This window comes from Megachile rotundata, chromosome 8 (genome assembly GCF_050947335.1).
Source record: "Megachile rotundata isolate GNS110a chromosome 8, iyMegRotu1, whole genome shotgun sequence".
Classification (NCBI taxonomy): Eukaryota; Metazoa; Arthropoda; class Insecta; order Hymenoptera; family Megachilidae; genus Megachile; species Megachile rotundata.
In genome coordinates, this window is record NC_134990.1 from 4,379,303 (window position 1) to 4,403,647 (window position 24,345).

Here is a 24,345-nt window from a genome sequence, read left to right on the forward strand (position 1 = left end):
ACATAAACTCACGCCACGAAAATTCATGTGTTTACAAAAATTGAATGAAATTCTCAACGCATACACACACCTTAATTGCTCCGCCCCTAGTGTCGATTAACAACACAAACGATTTCCAAATGTACACACAATAAAAATTCAAGCAATTTACAGAAAATATTAGAAACGTACACCTTTGTCATGCGTCAATTCGCTGGCGGAAATTCTTTACTGTCTGGAAACTTGTCATAATATGGCTGATGAATGAGTCAAAAAAAGGAAAAAAATAAATATTAAGATATACCGTGATTACACAATACGCATTGCCAATAACGTTAAATTTACTTTATTTATTCCTCTGAGTCGGAAAAATTTTCGTGACACGAAACATGTTTAACAAATATGTGTGGATGCATATTTCGACCAAATGCATTACATTGTTGTCAGTTAGTGTGCATCGATACGTGCCACTGTAATAGAGCTATAGTTTCAACGACATTTAAACAACGGTTTCCACTTGGATACAGATTTTTTTATTATTTCGTTGAAATTGTTAGTTGAGTATTTACTTCTGAAATTTAACTCGCAATCTCGTTTCAACGTAGTTCATTTTTATTTATCCATGCTATAACTTTACGTTATATTTATAATTTTACATATAGTGTGATCACATTTTATAATTTTTTTCAATTTTTCTTTCGTGTACGAGTAAAGAGAAAAGAGAAAGTTAAAGAGAAAGAGGAAAGAGAAAAGAGGAAAGAGCAAAGAGGAAAAAGAGAAGAGAAAGGAGAAGTGAGGAAAGAAGAATGAGGAAAAATAAATCGGTCTATGCAATTCATAAATGAAGAATCAGCCGAAATTCATTTGTGCTATGGAGAAGCGAAGAAAAACACATTTCGAGCACATCAAATTTATGCAGAACATTTTCCCAATAAATGTCTGCCAGATCGGAAAACGTTCTTACATGCACACCAAAGAATAAGAACGACTGCCATGACAATACCCGCACGATCTGGAAGACATTTATAACAAGATCCAGATCTAGAAAAAAGAATAATGCAGCATATTGCAGAAGAACCTTCCAGTATTCGCTGTATTGCAGTACTGGGTGTCAGCAAAAATACTGACACCAAATGTACATGACAGATTGAAAAAGATAATAATATTCATCCATACTATTACCGTCGGATGCAGAGTTAGAAGAGAATTATTACAAAGAAGACGTAACTGCTGTTAAAGAAGATGTCACAGGATGAATAACCTATTTATGGATGAGACGGGATATATTTAACGCTCATAATAATCATCTGTAGGCTACTGGAAACTCACACACAATCGATTAATACACAGTGCCAATTTTTGATAAATATTTGGATAAATACTTTGGGGAAACAAATCAAATGGCTCCGTTGTTTTGTAACGGAACAAATTTTTACAAAATTATCTAATTATCTTTACTAAATTATCCACTCTTGGTAACATACTACTGTATATTCAGAATAATTGTACTACGTGTTAGATGCATTACTTTTGATAACTTGTGCACGAAAACATGTATGTACGCGTTTTGAAAATAGCTGGTTTGGCCACCACATCGCGGTATACACGTTTCCTACATTTAAATCAAAAAGACTTTCATTTCTTTGGACATAGGGAGACATTGACAACCCCTGTTAACACTCTAGAGGAACTACAGCAACGAATTTATTGTTTACTATCTCTACAGAATGTAGAGTAAGTAGCAAATTAAATTTTCAATTTTTGAAATCCTCAAAGTCTTAAATTTTCATTTCTTTAAATTTCCAGATTACCAAATTTCCAATTTTCTAAATTAACTTCACAAATGTTCGATTCCCCAAATGCTCAAGTTTCAAATATCACAGAATTATCAAGTTCTCAAATTTCTAAATTTTCAAATTTGCAGAATATCATGTTGATTATATACGATTTTATTGTATCGTCAGTTTTGTTTCTTATTGCAATTGTAAGCTATACGTGGCGCCATCGAACGGAAGAATGATAGCACTGACTTCTATTTTTTTTTTACGTTTCTTTTAAATTTCAACTTTTCAATCGTTCAGAAAATGAATGAGATTTCGTTTATGAAGTTTCATCTAGCAAACAAACAGAAAAGGGAATTAAATGAAAACTGTTAAAAAAAAACTAAAGAACACTAATTTGTATTTCATTGAAAGTATGTAGAATTAATTCATTTCAATTTTCAAATCTAAAGAACTTAAGTACTTTACCCTAATTATTTGAATTATTTTCAAATCGCTTACATCTGTTTTATCTGTTATCACTATTTTCATTTTTTTTTTTTAAATGGGCTTGCCCTACTTTCAAAGTAAACGGCTCAAATATAAATAAGGAATAAAAGTATTCGTATAAAACTAATATTCATGGCGAGAGCGTCCTCTGTTTTATTTTTCAAAAGCTACTCGATGATCCTGCATCTATGAATGTTTCATACGAATCCCTTTGCATACGTGGCCGCAATACATAGCCATGATTCAAGTCAATACAAATATCCCCATCGTTAATACAAAGGAAAGCGATCGAAAGCGAGTTTTAAACAACATGGCTTTTCCTGCTATATCGAACACGGCCGAATTAAAGTCTTTAGCCATGGATATAGCGTATGCATTGCACCGTAAGAGGCATGTAAATGTGCTTTGTTTCATTCTACTTGGGGTAAAAGAGGAAGAGAATTGCTCCCGTTAGCTCCTTTATTAATTGCTGTATTATTCCCTAGTATATCAATGGCCGTTAGGAGAACCTCCATGGTATTATTCGTTTACGTCCAGTTCGCTGCTCTCCCTTTCTTTCGCTCTTCTTTTTCTATCTCTTTCCATTTCTCACTCTGTTAAGTCTGAATCTGTCCTAGATTTATCTTGTGCTCGTTGGAAGTAATATTTTTCGAGTGAAATTTTAATTTATTGTTTTCATAACAAAACATCGCAGATTCGAGATAAATGTGTGGAAAAGATTCTTTGCAGACCATTTTAGAACTTTACGTATATTTCACTGTCTTAATGTTACTTCAAAGATTGTTTACAAATTTTCAGGAATAAATATTATAAGTAATCAAGAAAGAATTAAGCAAAAGAAGTTTTCAGCAATAAATGAAACGAAGAAATGAAATTATTCAGCACAATTAGAAAGTATGTATTATATTTGAAGCATTTGCTTAACTAATTAAAGCTAGAAACAGTATGTGGCTTTATAATAACACAGGGAGAGATAGGTAATGTATATTTCCCGTAATTAAACCGCGTTAAACATACTTCGCACTGAACAAGAGCGGCAAAAGTTTTAATCTATTGTTCTCCTGTACCTACCGCAAAAAAGTTCTCGTTTGCAGTATCTGTATCTACTCGTTGGGGGGGTACATGAAAAATTCCATTTATCTTCATAATCACCCTTTGGAAATTTTATGAAGTTGTATCATGCAGTGTGTCTGTGGTGGACACGCAATTGAATCGTTTTTCACAAGAAAATTACACGACAGTTAACGCATTTAACATCAGGCGCCTGCGCAGCCTAACCCTGAATTAGTCTAACCCTAATCGTCTTGATTACATGGACCAAATACGAAGTCTTATCAAATAACAGGGCACCGAATAACGAACAGAACGATCGACGTCTCGCAGTCTAATTCGAAATACGCGTTTTTGCAATTTCAGACGTTGATTGTGGTAATTTGTAACGAACGAAATACAAAATGAAGTGAATTGCAAATTTAATAGGAATTTTGATGCTTGCGTGACTCGGATTGTTACGCAGACTGATTCCGCGTCAAATCAATCAGATTCTGACGGTGATGTCAGGAATGTTGTATCAAACGCGTCGTAGTCTACCTGAAATTAGTGTGGGGTTTAAGTAATTTTGGAATTTTTATTTGTTTCATGAAAACAGGCTACATTTAATAGTTTTCCAGTAGTAGTTTTAGTAATATTCCTGTAATTTTTTCTTCGTTTATTTATCTCGGTTGACGAGTGAACTCCACCATTGTTTACAATTTTTTAAATATAAAATATTAATATTTAAATGTATTAAAATTAAGAATAATTTTATTTGTTGCGTTAGAATTATTTTTTTTTATTACATTCCTGTGAACTTATTTTCATAATCAAATATCCATATTAAATATTATTTCCGTTAATCTTAATTACATCAAGAACTACATTAACATGAATACACAATTTTTTCTTAGATAATAAGTATAAAAAATCGTCTTGTCATTATTTTTAACTCTTATTTTGAATGTATGTTTTTCAATTATCCATTTTTTTTAATATTTTGGAGCTTCAATGTGTATTAAGGATAGAATGTATTTGAATTGCATTTCTTCATATTTTCATGGTGTTCATGTAATTATTTGATTTTTTTTTCAAATAAGATTTATCTGATTATTTTTTCGTCAATTATCATCAATTTAGCGTGTTAATTTTGAATATATGTAGATCTTGATACTGATATTCTACTGACATTATTTGATTACTTCATACTATTGTATAACATGATTGTGTATTATTATATAAATGATAGATTCATATGGAAATATAATATTTGATGAATAAATTATTATAAGTTCATCTATATATAGTAACGCAAGTGTCAAAATGTTAAAAAACGTACTGTTAGAAGACAGAATTCGAATTTCAGTTATTAAATCTGTCATCACAAAATTTGAAAGTAAAATTCTTTATCAGCTTCCTTAATTAGTATAATTTCCGTATAACCATTACAATGAAAATATTCGTATAGAATGTACATCTCTTTATCATAATCTTCCCTGCACACTTAAAGATCCTCGGTAAACATTTTATGCATTTTAAAGTTTTAAAATTTGAATAAAGACTTCGTGCCCTCTTTCACTTGAACTCCCCTAGGTTATAGCACCGGTAGCCCATAAATTAGATAACCCTGAGCATGTTGCCAATTCATTTGAAAAGTGACCTAATTTTACGTCACTAAACACTGCAGAGGGTCATACGAAAATAATATAATGGAAAGGGGTCGCATAATGAACAAGGTTGCGATGTATAGTCCTATATGTATAATAGCGTCACATATGATACATATGATGATTAATAGTTTATTATAACATTAGTTTTCATCGTAGAAATATTGTTTTGTATGTGCAATTTCAAGGGATTTCATTATAATCGTTTTTGAATACTTTTTTTTCGACGAGAAATTTATAGACAAGTAATTCGTTTATAAAAAAGTATGATAAATGCATCTTAATTATATAATTGTACAAATCTTTTCCAAGAAAAGAAAATTTATTTCAAGATCATATTGAAATCTATTTTCATGAAAATTTGTTAGGATGACAAATTTAAAAAATCGATGTTGTTTGAGTAAACTTGAAACCAGCACAATGATTATTTAAACCGCCATTAACTTGACATGGGTCATAATATTAGGGGTACCGAAAAATAATCAAAATTCTGTTTACTGGCAAAAAATATTTATTTACTAAAGAAATCTTAAATGCTAATTAACAAAATAATTTCCATCATTTTCTAACGCTTTTTGCCAGCGTAAAGGCAATTGATCGATTCCCTTCTTAAAAAAAGTCCTTCGATTTTTCATTGAAAAACTTTGAAGTCATTGAAGAAATTTTGAATACTTTTCGGTACCCCTAATATATTCTATTCAGATGAAAATCTGTGCCGGAAAGCAGTGCTGTCCGAAGTGTTGTGTGTTTTTTGTGTGTGGTCTTAAATATATATTGTCCATTTTTTTGTTAAAACATAACCGTGTTTTTTCTCCTTACCCTCCTATCCTACACATATAATGAAAGCATTTAGATCTATCGGATTCCAGATTTTTCGTGTTGACGAAGAAAGAGTTTTAGTCTACAATAAATTATATATCTCTTATAAAATTATATATTATTATACTTTATAAAACTTTATATATCAAAACAGTATCCATTATATTATACTAGATTAGTTAGTCGTCTTCTATTCCTTAGTAAAGTTATAGATGTAATAATTTTTATGTAAAATTATATCTGCTTCAAATACGCAGAAAATATCTTTTTGAAGTTTTTTCGTCTTTTCCATTACTTTTTCATTACTTTTAACAAAGAGATTCATCTTACTACTAATGGAACTGTGTCTGATTGATGGGTTATAATTCGCGCGCGGGCATTACGCGTCAGTAGTTGTTGGGTCCGCCGTTACGTAACGTTCTCGTCGCCCACGCGGTTGTCTGTCTCGTGTCGTCGCACGTGGCGTACCGTTGTAAGAAAATGTAAACCAGTTCTATATCCATTATTCTATATATCTATATCATATTATTCTATATCATTATTATGTAATCATTAAGTACATCTATTAAACATATTATCTTTAACATTAGATTGCCTAAGGCAGTCATTTTGACTGCTTTTCAATTTCAATTAGAAAAACAATTGTGTATAGAATGATACAGCTTCTTAGAATTTTGTGACTTTTTGTACGACATATAAATGCGTTTATTAATAATTGTAGTTACCTCCCCCCTCCTTCATTTCCGGTATATATATATATGTGCTATACCTATATTGCCCCAAAGCAGTCAAAATGAATCAAAGCTTCAGTCTTTCTAGTGTTAAGTAAGTACAAGCCTATTTCTTTCCGGCCTGCGCCAACACTGATTAATAACATCATGAAAACCCTAAATGTATTTGTAAGAAAAATTAGTAAACCATTATCAGATATTACATGAAATACATTTGCTAGTATTTAAAATTTGGAATAAAATAGTCTGGTGATTGTAAAATCAGCATATACATATAAATAATCGGATATTTTTGACACCTATCGAGTATTCAAAAAATTATTAAACCTTTCCATCAATTTGTCAGCAGAAAATGATGTATTTACATTGTGATCATGTGACAAAATAATACATTAATTTGTTTATTCAATAATTAAAAAATGTGGAACAATACTCATAAAATTAGTGACTACATATTTTTTACTACATTTATTATGTTCTACATATATATACAACAAATGTTTCGCAAAATTTTGATTACTTAGCTCAACAGGACTTTGTAGTGATTGTTAAGAGCGCCGTTACGTTACAACCAGGAAGGGTCTTTTTCCCAATTTCTAATTTTTATATTCACGCTTGTCAAGGAAAAAACTTAAATTACGGTCCGCTTTAAAACCGAATCACTTCCCTCTCAGAATCTTCGGCAATAAACCACACCATAAACCATAAGCAAAATATTCTCACTACCTGCACGCCAACTTGGGTTTTTCCAAAACACGTACCCCGAGGAAAGGGATGAACAACCCCCGACATGACCAAAAACAGACGATTGGACAACGACTTTTCCCATCTTAGTTTTAGTTCTTACCTCCGAATACACGCCCACATCCGAAAATTGATAAAAAGACCAACACGATAGTTTTTAGACAGAATTTTTGTAACATCTCAGAGCAACACATTAAATAAAATAAATCAGTAGTAGAAAGGCAAAGTTAGCATTTGCTACATTATTTAAAATTCCGTACAACAGTACAAACGAATTTAACAGTGATTGTTACTTTCAACCTCTAAAGAGTTAAATCGGTTATTGTTTTGATTGCATACTATTTGTCACTTTGCATACCTAGATCTAAGAGAAACCATTGTTGTGATCACATTCTTAGTAGTGATATATGTATATGAGTCTGTTCAACTTCGCGACTGACTTCAGCGGCGCAGTATTTTGTGTTTTTATGCGTTTCTTCGAAAAGCGACAGAAACAACAAAGAAAAGAAAGAGATATAGAGTAGGAAACGGAAAGGGTCAAAGAGAAAGTCGGCGAAAAACGTAGGCTCGTACAAGTCTGGCTGCCAAATGTGCAATCTGACATTGATCAGGCTTGCACGATTCCCTGGGAAAATCGAAAGTTATAGAATGGGGAAGAAGTACTTAAAAAATCGCTAGAAAAAGGAGGAAGTTAGGAAAGTTTAGGAGAGGAGATAAGTATGCTGCGTTTTGGGAAAGATGTAATGACAGATATCATCACAAATCAATAAAATATTTTGAAGGCATTCTGCTGACGACTTAGATTTCGAGGCTTTGACGTTTCGAGAAACCTACCCTTACTAAAGAGTAGCTAACGAAATATTGCACCAAGTAATTGCCATTTAACCTGACATTCCAATCGATCTTATTCAAGTATGAAGAATTCATCACACTGCCGGTGAGGAATTTCGATAAGCTTTTAATTAGATAAAACTTCCTGAACCGCTACTAATTATATCGCATTTCCAGCGCGTAATTCACTTAAGTTTTCTCTCGCAGATCGAGCTTGGAAAATCTAATTGGCCGTCTCCAAGTTCGTAAACTATCGCGTAAACAATTTAAGAGTGATTAGCAGTTCAACAAACGACTGTTTTAATGAAATGACTGCTCCCGGTTGCAAAATATTTTTGACCTCCTTTGCTGAACTTGTTTGCCCTTCATAATTATACTATATTCTGTAAAAACCATGGAGGAAACCAGGCTCTTTGGCCAGAACTTTCGTAAGCAATCATTAAACGAGTATTATGAAAGTTTTATCTTGCTCGTTACTTTCAGTAATGAATACGCAAGTCGAATATTCTATCAGTCTTTGAGGATTGAAGTCTCGGCTGAAATTTACCATCGCCCTCATAAACTTTTGGCAAATATTATATCCATCATTTTTAATTATCTTTGTATGAATACAAATATCAATGTTGCGGTACACTCTTAAGATCGTAAAGTTAAAATCATAAAGTTTATATTTATTTTTTGAAATATTTTGGAATAAAAAATAATTGGCTTTTGCAGTTGTTTGTGACGGATAATTTGTATTTCCACATCTTTCTATTTCTATAAGCATATATTCTATACATTCTATATACTCTATGCTTATATTCTTTAAGCAAACATAATGACTTTATTACTGTCGAATCGTTAGATGACGAGCAACAGCGTACTTTTTGTTCTAGGTCAAACTGGACTTCAGTACGAACATTTTATAAGGGCGGTTCTTGTCCCCTTCTCTTAATATTTTTTTAACCAATCCAAATTCATTTTAACCAAGTCGCTTGTCCACTTATAGCAGCATGTAGACCCCACTCCACATTTCAATTTTTGGCGAAAATATACTTTTTAGACTGCTCAGTTTCTCTTGACAAAATGCTTAAAGTGCTTCAAGCAAACTTTCACTTATAAATAAATTGAACATATTTTTCCTGAAGCAGTTGTTAGTTTATTTTGTATCTGACAGTGAGCTGTGTCACTGATCCACACATTAAACTAGCTCGCGTCTTCATTAAACTGAACCGTTAGCACACAACGATCAATATAAACACAAATTGTATTTCTCTCCAATTTAATTTGAAATAACTCAGAACGTAATCTATAATGTCTTGCTGATAATAATACGTTTATATCACATGATATATAAAATAAAAAGCAAAACGCGTTGTTAACAAAAGTACTGGAACATATATCTCAAATTTTCTACAGTTAGGTTACGCTAATGATGTGATTGGTCACTAAATACAGCTCGCAAACGTGTAAACATGCTGCCAATTGTACATACGTACATATGACCAGATATAGCCATAAAATGGAATTTGCGCTGAATATACCATTCCGTTTTAGTATTAATGATCATTTGTTAATAAATACGCAGCTATCATTTGTTGATCTGCTACATTATGAAACGTTGCATAACATTCTTGCATTTGTCCCATTTCAGACGTAATACAAAAGATACAGAATTTCTATTTTTTTTAGATGGATTTAGCAATTTTGATCGGCGTCTGGTTTATTTCAAAATTGTAACTTGAAAGCGTGAGGTCTGTTTCAAAGATGTGCTTTCAAAACATTGTTTCCAAGTGTGTACTAGGTGTTAGTATCGTTATATAAGTCAGTGGTACCTACACTGACAAGGAAAAAAGCTTTTAGAGTACGAAACGATTGACGTAAATTGGCGTATACTCTTACATCGCAGCAAACAGGATGTTTCGGGTAGAATAGTTACGACTTTAGGAAATTGTAGTATGAACTATTTCAAATAAAGTTTTTATGCAAACATGTCTTCGATTATGAATGTGTGTGAAGCTGCAGCCGTTTGAATTGTTGACTCATACATCTTAAAAAATTTATTTAGAAAAAACCAGTAACTAACCGATTATATTTATCGAATATTTAAATCATTAAAATACAAGAATAATATAAAACAGTTCACAATAATTGGCTAAAAGTCCAAGTATCAACTTTTGTACACTATTTAGTATTAATATTAATAAAATATTTACTCTGCTTAAATTTGTTTGAAGCACATTGTGTCGCAACGCAAACAAATTTTGCAAATTAAGCAATTTGTATCCGAATCAAAATTTTTGAAAAGTTATTCCTGTCATTTTTCATAATTTAGAAAAATATTATCGTGCTGAATTGTACTGTGAAGCAAACAGAAAAATTTTGAACATTAAACAGCTTATGTCTAGAACATAAATTTTTGTTGGGCAAAGTACAAACGTCAGGAACAAGAGTGAAGTGTCCTTCATATTGTTACCCTGATGGAATCATGAGTTGTGAGCTAGGCTACTATAATTTAAATATGAAATATTATTTCCATTGGACAATTGCAAACATATATTTCCGATAAAGAACTTGATGGAACAAAAATTTTATTTTGGGCATAAACTGCGAAATTTTCAAAAGTTTTCTTCTGTAAGCACAATCTAACACACATCGAGTACAATTACTGTTTTTTAAATTGTAAACAATTTAGACTCCCATCAAAACTTTTCTTCGTTCTTCTCAATTTTCAGAATTCTTTTTGCTTCACAAATACAATTTAGCATACCTCAAGTACAATTTAGCTCAATCAATATTTCTGGAATTGCCAAAAATGGCTGAAGATAATTTTTCTAAAAATTTTATTTCGGTCATAAACTATTCACATCGCAATACTTTTTGTTTGTGTCGCGATATATTGTAGCACTCTCCGAACACAATTCTGTATAACAATTTTCTTTTAAATGTATAAAATGGCTGGGCTGACATTATAGACATTAACTTTCTTTACAATAGAGCTTGTAGCTCTTGTGAAGCCATTTTTTTGTTCTTTATTTATAATGTGATCAACCAACGCGTTTCTTATGTTTATTTCTACTTTGTAAACTTTGTTTTTTATTTATTCTCGCACCAAAAAATCTAAAGAATTCTACTTTCGAGACCTTACAAGGGACATCACCAAGGTGTTACACGCCGATTTTAATGAAATTGACATATATGGTAGCTTTTTAAAAATCATTTGATACATTTTTTTATATCTGCGGACATCCATGTTGAGGGGGTGAAAATAGCCCTCAAAGTTCGGGGTTGAAAACACATTTTCCTTAATATCTCGGAAGCTAGAAGGTGTAGGAAGGTGAATTTTGTTTAAATTGTGTAGTTTTTAGTCAGGAATTTAGTTAGTGTCAAAAATTTCGGGAAAAATTATTTATTTAAATAATATATTAAAAAAATGCACTTTTTTTTTCAATTCTTCACCCTAAATGCAGTTCGATTTTTTTGCAGCTTTGTATACTAAAAATATGGATCAAAATAGAGGATACGTGTTTTTGGAATTTTTTGTTTATTGCAATTTAGCAATAATTATTACATATACAATTTTCTCCTACTTGTTACGGAGAAATAATTTGAGATTTGTTTTCGAAGAGGGTCAGCCCTTTTTATGCGATAATCTGTTACGTTTTTAACAATTAGACAATATCAGATGTTTATTGTGCCATCGGTAGCCAGGGAAGGTCTAACGGGCAGGTATAAATCCGCCGCGGTACCAGTTGTCGCTTTACGGAACATAGGTTTCTATGGCCAATGAAACTCTTTACGAAAATTATTCTAAAATATACTGTTGCAGGAAAGTGGGAGTGAATAAGTATATGGTAATTGTATTATTGTTTCCCTTTTTGAAGATTTGTAAAATTTATTTTTTATAAGTATGGATGTTAATCCCATTAATGTTATAAACATTTTAATGAAAATATTTAACTCTAATAAGCAGGAAGCACACATAAATCGAAACAAAGTTAAACTGGCACAAAGCATAACAGATGCAATCGACATGTATAAAGAATGCGCATATACGGATATAGAAATGCAACAAGAGGTTATATTTAATGACTTGACGTATGCCTAATTCTTTCTTATTTTTGCGAATTAAGAGGAAATGGAACAACCTTTTATTTAAAAACCCGCCATTATTTTTTTGATCCGTGTGAACCAGAAAATACTGTTTTGCTTCTTGATTCATGGAAAAGATATAGCGAGAAGAAGTTATGATGATCAATCCCTAGGTAAGAAACAGTATAAAAAACAGGAAATATTAAAAATAGCAAAAAATACCCTACCATTTGTTCAACCATTTAATGTTAATATGTTTCGAAGTTGAAAAAATTTTATTCATAAAATTTCTAATCCTTTAGTTTTATTGAATTTAGATACAAATTTATTCACAAAAGACAATGTACTTAATAAAAATTGATTAAGCTTAAGTTGAATGCTTGCTTCTGAAGATTATGCTATATAGTATGCACAATAACAAAATTCAATGAAGAAATTCATTATTAAAAATCAAATAAATAAACTTATATCTTCGGCTAAAAGTTTCATTGACCATAGAAATCTATGTTCCGTATTACGACGACTGGTACCGCGACGGACTTATACCTGTTCGCTGGACCTTCCCTGGCCACCGATGTAACAATAAACATCTAATATTATCCAATTGTTAAGAAAGTGACAAATTATCGCATAAAAAGAGCTAGCCCTCTTCGAAAACAGATTTCAACTCACTTCTCCGTAAAAAGTAGAAGAAATTTGTATATGTAATAATTATTGCTAAATTGCAATAAACAAAAAATTCCAAAAACACGTATTCCCTATTTTGATCCATATTTTTCGTATACAAATCTGCAAAAAAGTCGAACTGCGTTTAGGGTGAAAAAATTGAAAAAAAAAAGTCCAATTTTTTAATATATTATTTAAATAAATAATTCTCCCGAAATTTTTGACACTAACTAAATTCCTGACTAAAAACTACACAATTTAAAAAAAAAATTCACCTTCCTACACCCTCTAGCTTACGAGATATTAAGAAAAATGTGTTTTCAACCCCGAACTTTGAGGGCTATTTTCACCCCCTCAACATGGATGTCCGCAGATATAAAAAAATACGTATCAAATGATTTTTAAAAAGCTACCACATATGTCAATTTCATAAAAATCGGCGTGTAACACCTTGGTGATGTCCCTTGTTAGTGACTATCGTTGATAATTAACACGTTCTCATAAAAATGTTTACTTAAAATATTGCATATTGTTATTTCCTAAGCTATTTACGACTTCTTCTGAAATGTTCAGACAATGTCGAAACAAGCCAATGTATTAAAGGAAAATCTATTTCGTTTCTGAATTTAATGTCGCAATAATTTCAGTTGCTTCACTTGTATTTCCTCCAAAATTGATTCTTGAAGGCGATATACCTCATACACTCTATTTCATAAATTCAATTTATTTTGTTGCCATTTGAACTATGATGTGTGATACATCGTATACTTTTCTCATACCAGCGTCAATTTACTTCAATAGATATAATTTATTTTAAGATCGGAAATTGACTTATTTAGCTTTATTTAGCTATCATTTAGCTTTATTACGTTATAACTAAATAAAGAAGTTGACATAACAAGAATTTCGTTTAGTTACATATGGTCTTTAAAAGGAATTGAGATGATTTTTTACGTAATATAAATAAAAAATATAGATATAGTTAATATTTGTTAGTTAAATCATGAAGAATTTATTAATAGGAATACATTAGTGGAATACAAAATATTAGTAAATATGAGGTTAGTACTTTAGAACATTGTTATTTTATAAGTAGATATTATTTTAAGACGATATCGGGTCATTCCTATAGAGTTAACAACTGAACCGAATGTATCATAAAAACGCAAATTAACACCATTGCTTGTGAGGGGTACACGCCAGGTAGCGCTCAAATCGGGACGAGCGAACCCCTTTCAATATTTCTAATGTAATAATAAATGTTATGTTTTCTAACTATAATGTATGTAGAGAGTCATACACTCTAACATAAAATATTAAAACGTAAGAACAGTGTTATTAACATTAAACTCTATTCATCTTCAAATCAAAGGACTTTTTTAAAATGTAAGTTTCGACGTCGCTGTCTAACATTTTTAGTACCTGTTTTTCAACTCTTTCGTTCAGATGCAATCCAATTACTAACTTCGTACTCATAATTCAAAATATTTTGTACTGCTTCTTTCAATGAATAACGTATAACCACATTCACACGTTTTCACCACACTACACGCAGTAATCGTGAATATTTACTGATTATTGTGAAATAATAAGAGGCTTTAGCCGAATAAGGTGGTCAAATGTGTCCTCGAGCCTAATTTGGAAAACGTTGTCAAGGTAAAATATCTATATCTCTCAAGGTAAAATATTTATTTATATATACAGGGTGACTCACCACATTATGCCATCTAGATTTGCGTCATTATTATTACTCATAGCAAACAATGTTTCAGATGAAGTTGAATGGTTTTGAGGAGGGCATATGCTGGTGGTACATTTTTCTTTGTAGGTGGACGTGTAAAGGACGTATGAAGGTCAATTATGTTTTTTTTTTTAATGGAATTATATATTTTTTATTGCATCAGCTGATACTCCATCATATTCTTTACAGAAAAGCATTAATCTATTTAGGTGCAAAAATCATCAGTTAACCTAACTTATTAGGAAATCGTGACTTTCTGGGTAATATTATGAATTGCCCTAACTGAACAGCAAATGTTTTTCTACATGTTTTGAGAGGTCACGTGTCACCAAACGAATTATTGGTTTTTGTTTTTTTTATTACGCAGTAACAGTGAAATTTAGTCTCTGTTACGTCTCTAATACGTCTCTAATACGTCTCTAATACGCCTCGAATTATCACTTCATAATGAAGTATTCCGAAGAAGAAAAGTGTTCCGAGTCACTCGGAATATAATCAGCGTAATATTTATGGGTGTTTTGTCAAACCTTTACTCTTGCAATTTCAAACGGATCTTCAGGACCACATGGACGTCTCTACGGCTTGACATTCTTAACTATTGACAATAGCCTTTCAACAGGCCAGAAAAGCACATCTTTTTAACGCCAATATATGTTTCCTTAAAGAAGTTTATGTCCATGGTCCTAAACTGTGCACCTTTGCTGTGTGCAGTGTTTATGAAAATCCTTGCGTACTCGGCGGACCAGACACCCTGACTCGGTCATTCAGCAGTCTCGCAATGTGTCCCATTATTTAGTTCTTTTGAAGGACCCAAATCACTTAACTGTTTGGGTCACCTTATTAACGAAACGTTATTTACAACCCTGGAGTGAAGGCTAAAATCTTACAATCTCATCCGTCGAACCATCTCACCAATCACTGTTTTTTACAAATAACAATCTGTCCTGATTGGTCCCTTTTGGCAACGCCTTCACGTCCTGAACTTCCTCCCGTGCTTTCTTCTCTGGCTGTTTAGAAGCAACTAGTTAGTCTTAGATTAGCTTTGTAACTATCAACTACAACAACACATAACAACCATTATAACTAGTGGGATGATGATCTACATCCTTCAATGACCTGAACACACCAGTGTGGAGGACTCTGAACCACTCTATAAATTCTACTTATAATATTAACTATCAAAATATTCCACTACTGTAACAGGTTCTGGAGACGCCATGGGTCGACGAAGATTTACAACCTTCGTAAATAACTGTAAACAGTTTATATTTTACCCATCGCGCGAACAAAAAGATAAACATGTCATCAGTTTATTTTGAAGCTGGGAAAAGTGCTACACATGCAGAAAGATTATACGCTACGGAATGTTAGTAAATCAATAATTTCTCGATTCAGAAAGTGTTCTGATGCAAATAGCCGCCACATTGAACCTTTTTTGTAAGTAGACATTAAAATAAAAATATCTCCTAAACTAATGATTTTTGCACATAAATAGATTAATGCTTTTTTGTAAAGAATATGATGGAGTATCAGTTGATGCAATAAAAAATATATGATTCCATTTAAAAAAACATTAATGACCTTCATATGTCCTTTGCACGTCCACCTACAAAAAAAATATACCACCAGTATATGTCCCTCTCAAAGCCATTCAACTTCATTTGAAACATTGTTTGCTATGAGTAATAATAATGACGCAAATCTAGATGGCAAAATGTGGTGAGCCACCCTGTATATAATTTAAAGCGTAACACATGATTTTTTTATAATAACACTGAATCTGCTTTATTTAAATTATACAGTTAAAATCGTCGATTTAATCTTTAAATTCTATTCATGCTTTTAGTTGAACTTGTAGAGTTCACATCTGCACTCTAAAGCTCGATTTATGCTATTTTTGAGCTTCAAAACTATGACACATTTTTGATTCACGTACATCGTACAAACCAGAAATCTCCGAAGGTTTTCAATTGCATTTACGTCAGAAAATCGGAAACAATACTATATTAAGTGAATATATTTAGTTCGTAACCATTCTTTTGCTAATCTTGAACCGTAGACGGATGTATTATCTTGTTGAAATATTCACGCTTCAGAATCTGATTGTCTCGCGAGCGGTGTCAAAACATTCTCCAATATATCTACGTACTTGTCCAAATTAATTTTCGTTGATATCCAGAACATTGGTGTTTTTCCCGTATAGCTAAATGGAGCCCAATTGTTCCGCTTCCATTACCAAAACTTCGACTGACAGCGACATTTTAACTTTCATTTAAATCAGACCAATAGAACTTAAAACCATGTGACCCATCGAGATTAAAATTTTCTTCGTCCGAAAAGTTATGTACTAAAATTCGAGCTGCGAATGTTCAAATGCTTTGAAATATTGCAATTTTATCCCGTCTAAGAAGGATTACCTAATAAAAAATTCACTGTTAATTTAGCTAACAATAAGTGTTCACTGTTTCTAAGATATTTTTCTTATAAAGGGTTTTCTACTTCTGTCGCTATTCGCCAATAATCTGTCAGTGACTCTTGGATTCAGTCCCTCTCCTTGATGTACGAAAGTGATCCCTGAAACTCAATTTTCTAATTTTTCAAATTCTGCACCAAACAATCTCGAATCGTTTTCCAGTGCACCCATAGTGCAATACATCCTTGGAGCGCAGATGGCGAAATTTGCCGCTATGGTGGATATATGTTTAGCAATATCGGCGAAATTCGGTCAGGTCAAGATCCTTGCGGACACTTATTTCTGAAATTCTAAGGGACCTTCCGGAACACGATTTTATGATACTCGTACTGAAGCAGTAAAATAGGCAATAGCTGATTTCTAAAATGAACCCTTATGTGCCATATGTGTTTATATGGCATATTGGTTGCAGGCCTGTGAAACTAACGACAAAAAAAACTACCGGTTTATGAATGACTCTACGAATATTTTACTCTATCATAAAGTTGCCCCTTTACTATCCCAACATTCCGTTCTTCTTTTTAAGTCATGTAACTTTTTGTGGGCGCGAGTCTCGTTTCTTTATAACGATGCCTCAAAAATGGTTTCAAGACATTTTTCGCGCACACAAAGTGTTTATTACTTCATAACATTTGTTACAAGAAGATTTTACACTAGAATCACCAACCAGTCAACATGGCTAGTTTCAAATTCTACACTTTATGTTACAAAATTTTCTTGCAGTGCTTTTGTCGGAAATTTTTGTCATATTTTGTTGATGTAGAGAACGATTAGTACTGGAGTATTTATTTATTTACTTTTCCACTTTATTCTCAATTTAAAAATAAAAGTTCTAGTGTCAAGTCTGTTTATATTTGAACCCCTGTAACACTTTCATTTATTGCGACACAAATATTTAACGTCTTTCTCCACGATTATTTCTCCTATTGACTGTTGAGATGAATTTTTCTATATGAATCCTCTGATTAAATAAAATTATTAATTCTATAGTGCGATTTTTTAATTTTCAGGCCGATTTTGTAGTCAAAGAGTTCTTCATCTTTATAAACAATTATTTTAATATAAATAACATATTTGAGGATGAGTAAAATAAACTTAAAAAATGTACTTTATTACTTAAAAATAAAATAAATATTGTTCCACACCTTACAGAATGGTCACATAGTAGAGCGAAAGGAAGAATAAATAAAATAAAATAGAGTCGAAGATTATAAATGAATGGAACGTTGTTAATCCTGTTAACTTTGGTTAAGTCGTTTACTTTCCACTACGTCTTTTACAAAGTTTTTTCATAATTTGAAAAGTATCAAATATACTTTAAACGTCACTAAAATCATATTTTCCTTCTTTTCATTGTAAGATTACTTATTTCCATTTTAAATTGCAGCGATTTCTTCTATTGCTGTTTCACAAATCCCTTACAGACACCCCTGAAAGGAATTTGATCGTTTCCGATTATCAAAAAAATTGATGTGTTTTCTTCGAATTTCATACATTTCTCAAATAATAAAGCAGAAATTGTAATGCTCCTGCGTACTTTTGAATTCAAATACTTTTGTACTGCGCCTAAATGTTACGTCATTCTTCTGGTTTTAATATAGAAAGTTTACTCGATAAAGGTATCAATATTCGATTTACACGTTCAAACTGTCTATTTCCTATCGGAACATCTGTTACTATTTTAATACGCTCAATATTTTCTCGTTTACAATATTCCTCAAAAGTTTTGATGTGAACGCTGTGTTCTTGTCTGATATTATTCTTTCAAGGTTTTCAAATATTGCTATCTGCTTTTCCAATCGACTGCCCATTTCAGCTTATCCGCATACTTGATCGCATAAAGTAAAATAAATTTTGTAAAAACATCTACTACCATGAATATGTATAAGATTAACTTCTTTTCATGTTAATATTAAATTTGTTATCAATTTTTCACTCGTTTAATTTATAATGTTAAGGTTAAGGTGGAATATGTGAGACAACGTGTTGCGTTTAACGAGAACTTTATTGGAATGAACAAAAGAAAAGAAGAACGTGGCTTCTTTTTCGGTAATGTCAGAAGTTGATCAATAATACAACTATAAATAAATAAACGGATAGAAGCTCGTACATATAATATAGACTAACATACAGGGTCTTCAAAAAGTCCCGGACCGGTTAAATAACTTGAAACGTAAGCGTTTCTCAAAAAAATGGTTCAGACAAAAGTTGTAGGAAACTTTGTAACATCCCTGGGGAACCTTTTTTTTTGGCTACCTTCATCATCACGACAATCTTGTACCCACCGATTAGAATAGTTAATTATTGACAGTGGTTGCCAAAATTACGATACTATTAGATTCGACAGACGGTAACCAATATGTATATATATATATTCATTTATAATAATTATCTTATAGATTTGATTTAGAGCAGGTAATATTTTTCACACCAATAATTGAATATTAAGTTAGAACGATTAAACCAAGATTATATATTATTTTATTCTAATTCGAATAAATAGTTTTGTATGAGAAATTTCCGTTACGCTATGATGTGCCTACGTGCCGCGATGCTCGCCCCGAAATCCTTGAGATCAGCGCTAATCCTGGAAAAAGATAGAGATACTATTTCTATTTACGACATTACTGGACATTAAATTAATTAATTAACTAAATCAATTTATATACGTAAAATCAGCCAGTACTAAACTATTCATAGCCAGAACAAAAATTATTTTCTTTAATTAAAAAGCTGTAAATCGGAATGGATTCGGCTCACGTAGAATTTGTGCTCAGTTCATTAGAAAAGGACAGAAAATGTATTTTTCGCTAAAACATCGTTGTACTACTATTTTAATATCAAAATATTAGCTATTAATTAAAGAGCGACATTTAAAATATAATAAAACCATTCGATTTTATAATTAATGTGTAATAACGAATGTATATGAAAATTTATATATTCTGACGTCACAGAAATTCCAGGAATTCGGCGAACCTACGAGTATAAAAGGGCAAGCGAAACCCATCTACAAGCAGAACAGTTTTCGAAGTCGAGCTATTCACAAGTCTCTTTGATAAGAATAACTAGGAACAGTTTTCGCTGTCAAGAGCCGCAACGAATCTTGATATTTGATTGGTCAAGCGGGTATACGCTATTTGGATACTTGGTCGTGGGTCGTTCTAGTAGCTGGCTAACGCAGGTTCCCCAGTCAAACGATCTCGTATCTGAAACTCCTTTGGGAGAGAGCTATACTTAGCGCCAAGAAAGGCTAAGATATCGAAACGATAGCTGTCAGCTACTCATATTTGATTTTTCGTCGGATTGCTAACGCGCCTTCAGATTCACGGAGCTCGCTCTGGGCTCTCCATTTGAGCGGCTTGGTCTCTGAAGCCCGTGTTTTTTTTTTGGGTGGCAGTTCAGCAATCACGACTTTATGTTAGAATCAATTGATTTGCTACCCTGTCAGACTTATATTGTTCACTTGATTCTGGTATCGTTGGGTCGTTTTAGTAGCTGGCTAACGCAGGGCTCCCCAATTAAGCGATCTGCTTTCGGCTGTCAGTATTCGTTTTGGCTAAAAGGGTCATGGACCATTAGTTGTCGAGTCAAATCATAAGAGTAATTGTTCCGAAGAAATAATTCATTAGATACAAATAAATTTTGGTAATTTGAGTTAATAAAAGAATACTGTTCTCACTCTAGCGTAATCTTCGTAGTCGACTACATCGCGTTAGATTTTGCGAAAGCGTATTTAGGTATTCTTAGAGAAGCACACTTAGGTCGGATTCCTCGCAGCAGTAGACTATACAGCGGTGATATTAATTTATACAAATCAATCGTCCAAGTCAAGTTAAATTTCGTCATTGCGATAGCGTCAAATACGAGAATCAAATATAAATGTATAAAGAATACCAAATTTAGTTACCTTTATAAAAGTAAAGTTAGCTTTATCAGAGATCAGATTTAGATACGATCCAATATAAAGTATTAACTAGCGAGTTTCATTTCGTTAAATTCATGATTATTTATTACATTTTGTTTAAATTGTCAATTTCTATTATTTCTATTATTATTATTATTTCAAAAGCTATTTAATTCTTTATTCTGATTAATCATTTATAATCTATATATTTCTTTATGTTGCTATTATTGTTGTTTGTTAGTTTCATTTCATATCGTTTATTGAAGAAATCTAATTGTTGAAAGATATTGACCTGTGGATTTCACTCCTTAACCGCACACCACACGAATCCCACAATCTTAATTTGCGAAAACGAGTCATTCAGTGGGTAAAAGCCGCTCTTTACCTTCCTAGCGCTTGTAACTATCTGAACCTAGGTTCCAGGGACATTGCAACTTCCCTGGCTATCCAACCGCGACCTGGTCCGTTGTCTTGACCTTGAACTTCAAGATCATTTCATGGTCAAGTCCATTTTTTCAAATGGCAACCTGCAATTTTAACACCGGAAATGAAAAGGGTGGACAATTTTATGTCTAGATGCGATTTTGACCATTCGAAAAATTTGACCTTCATTAGTTGGGTATCACACCACCTTGCGTTAATTGACTGGGACGAACGCAAATCTCAGTTTCTTTACGTTACCTTACCTTAATCGGCTGGTATGAATGCAAGTTCCATTTTATCGAATTCTTAAAAAAAATTATTACTTAATATGACCTTATAGATCAAGATATTCCCATGAGACAGCCAGGGCAATTTCTTACAACGTTTTGCTAAAACATTTTTTTTGAGCGACACCTACTTTTCAAGATCTCCAGCCGGTCACAGCTTGACCTTTACTTGATCTTCCGAGGTCAAATTTTTCCAATGGTCAAGATCGTATCTAGACGTAAAATTCTCCACTCTTCTCATTTCCGGTGTCAAAATTGGGGGTTGCCACTTGAAAAAATGGACTTGACCATGAAATGATCTTGAAGTTCAAGGTCAAAGTAATGGACGAGGTCGCGGTTGGATAGCCAGGGAAATTTCCTATAATTTTTGTCTCCACCATTTTTTTGAGCAATGCTTACGTTTCAAGTTATTTAACCGGTCCGGGACTTTTTGAAGATCGTGTATAATATTCAATTACTCTTTCTACGTTTTACTAAATTCTGGATGTAACCACAGAATATAACATATTTTGTATTAGATACAATTGTCTTGCAAGTATAATGATTCTATAGGCACCATAAAAATGACCACTACATATAAAAACGCCTCATATACGATCGCTACATGTGTGAACGCTACATATAGGATGCCCTAGTTTTTTATCACTGAATATTACCAAGATATTCCACACGCAAAATAAGAAAAAGATACATTAATGTAATGTTTCAAAAACTTTTTTAAAAAGTTATAATAAAAGTACGAAATAACTTCGGACTGCTTTATTTTTCGATACAATGTGTCCCAATATGCCATATGCAGTGTGTCCCAGTTTTGTACGTAAAACTTTACCAGTATGTTCTACAATTAAAAATGACGAGAAAAGTTGTATAAACATCAGCTTCTAATTGCTTTCTCAGAAAATTATGAAAAATTCGTGACAAATAAAGTTATGAATAAAATCGTAATAAATTATTTTCTCCTTCAATATTACATATCGACTTCCATAGTCTTTTAATAACTTTTATTAATACGTTCAAGAAATGATATCCGTATAAATATATTTTCTTGTTCTTATTTATATAATATGCTAGTAAAGATTGTAACGAGGCATATTTTCATTTAGTTGTTTAGCTTTTCTTTTTGTTGTTATGCCTCGTTACGAGGATCACCCCGAATTGCAGGTCCCACTCCTCCGCCCAAGCGGACCCTCTCGCCGCTGGGGCAAGAATGAGTGAGGAAGAGTGCCTTGTATTTTTTTTTAATTGCGCGCATTATTTTGCACGCCACACTTTTTCTCCCCTTCCCCCCCGTTTTTACCCTCCAGCCACCATCGGAGCAGTCGTTGTCCCCGGTCGCGGAGGAACCTCTCCCTGAGCGACGGAGGCGCGAGATGGGTCCACCGAAGAGGAGTCGCCGGCTGTTCGGTCGTGACGCCACCCTGTCAGCAGCCCGCCACCGAGGAACGCCAGGCCTGGAGACGAGCCACCCTCAACCGTCACCTAGAGAGGGTCTCAGGACCTGGCCGCAAGACGCCATGGGATGGCCCATCCTTGGGGTGGGGGAATACCGCGAACCGGGGAAGAAGATCAAGACAAGAGTCAAAAATTTCGCCGAAACCCCCGCTTAAATTCAAATTCCGTTTTCTTTTCTTTGCGTTTCGCGTTTTCAGTTTTGTTCAGTTTTACCGTTTTTTAGTAGTGTGCTTTTTTTTCTGTTTTCTTTTTTTTGTACTGTGTGTGTGCCCTGTGTGAAGATTTGTCACCGCCGCCCCGGAGTGGAGTTTCGGACCACTGCGCCAAAAAGGTAAGGAGTCATCTCCTTACCCATCTTTTTTGTTGTTCATTTGCGCGTGGGCGAGGGCGATAGGACCCCTGGCCCCAGTGACGAGGACCCTAGAGGCCGCGAAAGGTCTGCGCTAATACTGTTCCCTTTTTTTTTTTTGCGTCTGTATTTGGTATTTAGGACCAACGTCCCCTTGTTGTCCACGACCCCTAAGAGGGCGTGTTCCCTTGCGGACGACCACTTCGGCATTCTTTCTTCCTCTTGTACTTGCGCGTACCATGTGCCCCCGCGCCGCGAAAGCCTCCCTCGCAATTGGCGAGTCGATCCTTTTTCCTCGACCGTTGCTTGTAACGCGTGGGGCCCACTCCAGTTTTTTTTGCTTTGCCTGCGCGGCCTGCTTTAGGGCCCGAATAAAAACCTCTTTCTATTGGATACTAACTCGCGGGTCTTTTACTCATTTTTTCTGAGTCCCTCTGATTCCCGCTCCCGATAGAGCAGCCGGAAGGGCGATTACCGCGGACGGGTGCATTGGCATTGGCGCCCCGTAAAATAAATCGGCCGTGGGTGTGAGCATCGGTACGTGGAGGGCCGTTTTCCCTGACTGCCCCCACTCTAGGGAACCTCCTTCGGGTTTCCCCCACCGATACGTCACAAGATATACAGACAAAACTGGAACACACTGTATGTGATATCAAATAACAAATCAATCCGTTGTCTTTTCGTATTTTTGTTACAACTTGTTAATAAAATGTTTGATGAGATAATATACTCTTTTATTTTTACGAATAAAATATGTTAACCTGTTAACCGGGCGGGACGTATAAACACGTCAAACGTAAACTATAGCGTGTACGGGTAGGACATGTAAATACGTCCTTAAAATAATTGCGCCCTGGAACGAGTGGGACGTATAATTTCGCACAACAAAGGTATTAGTCA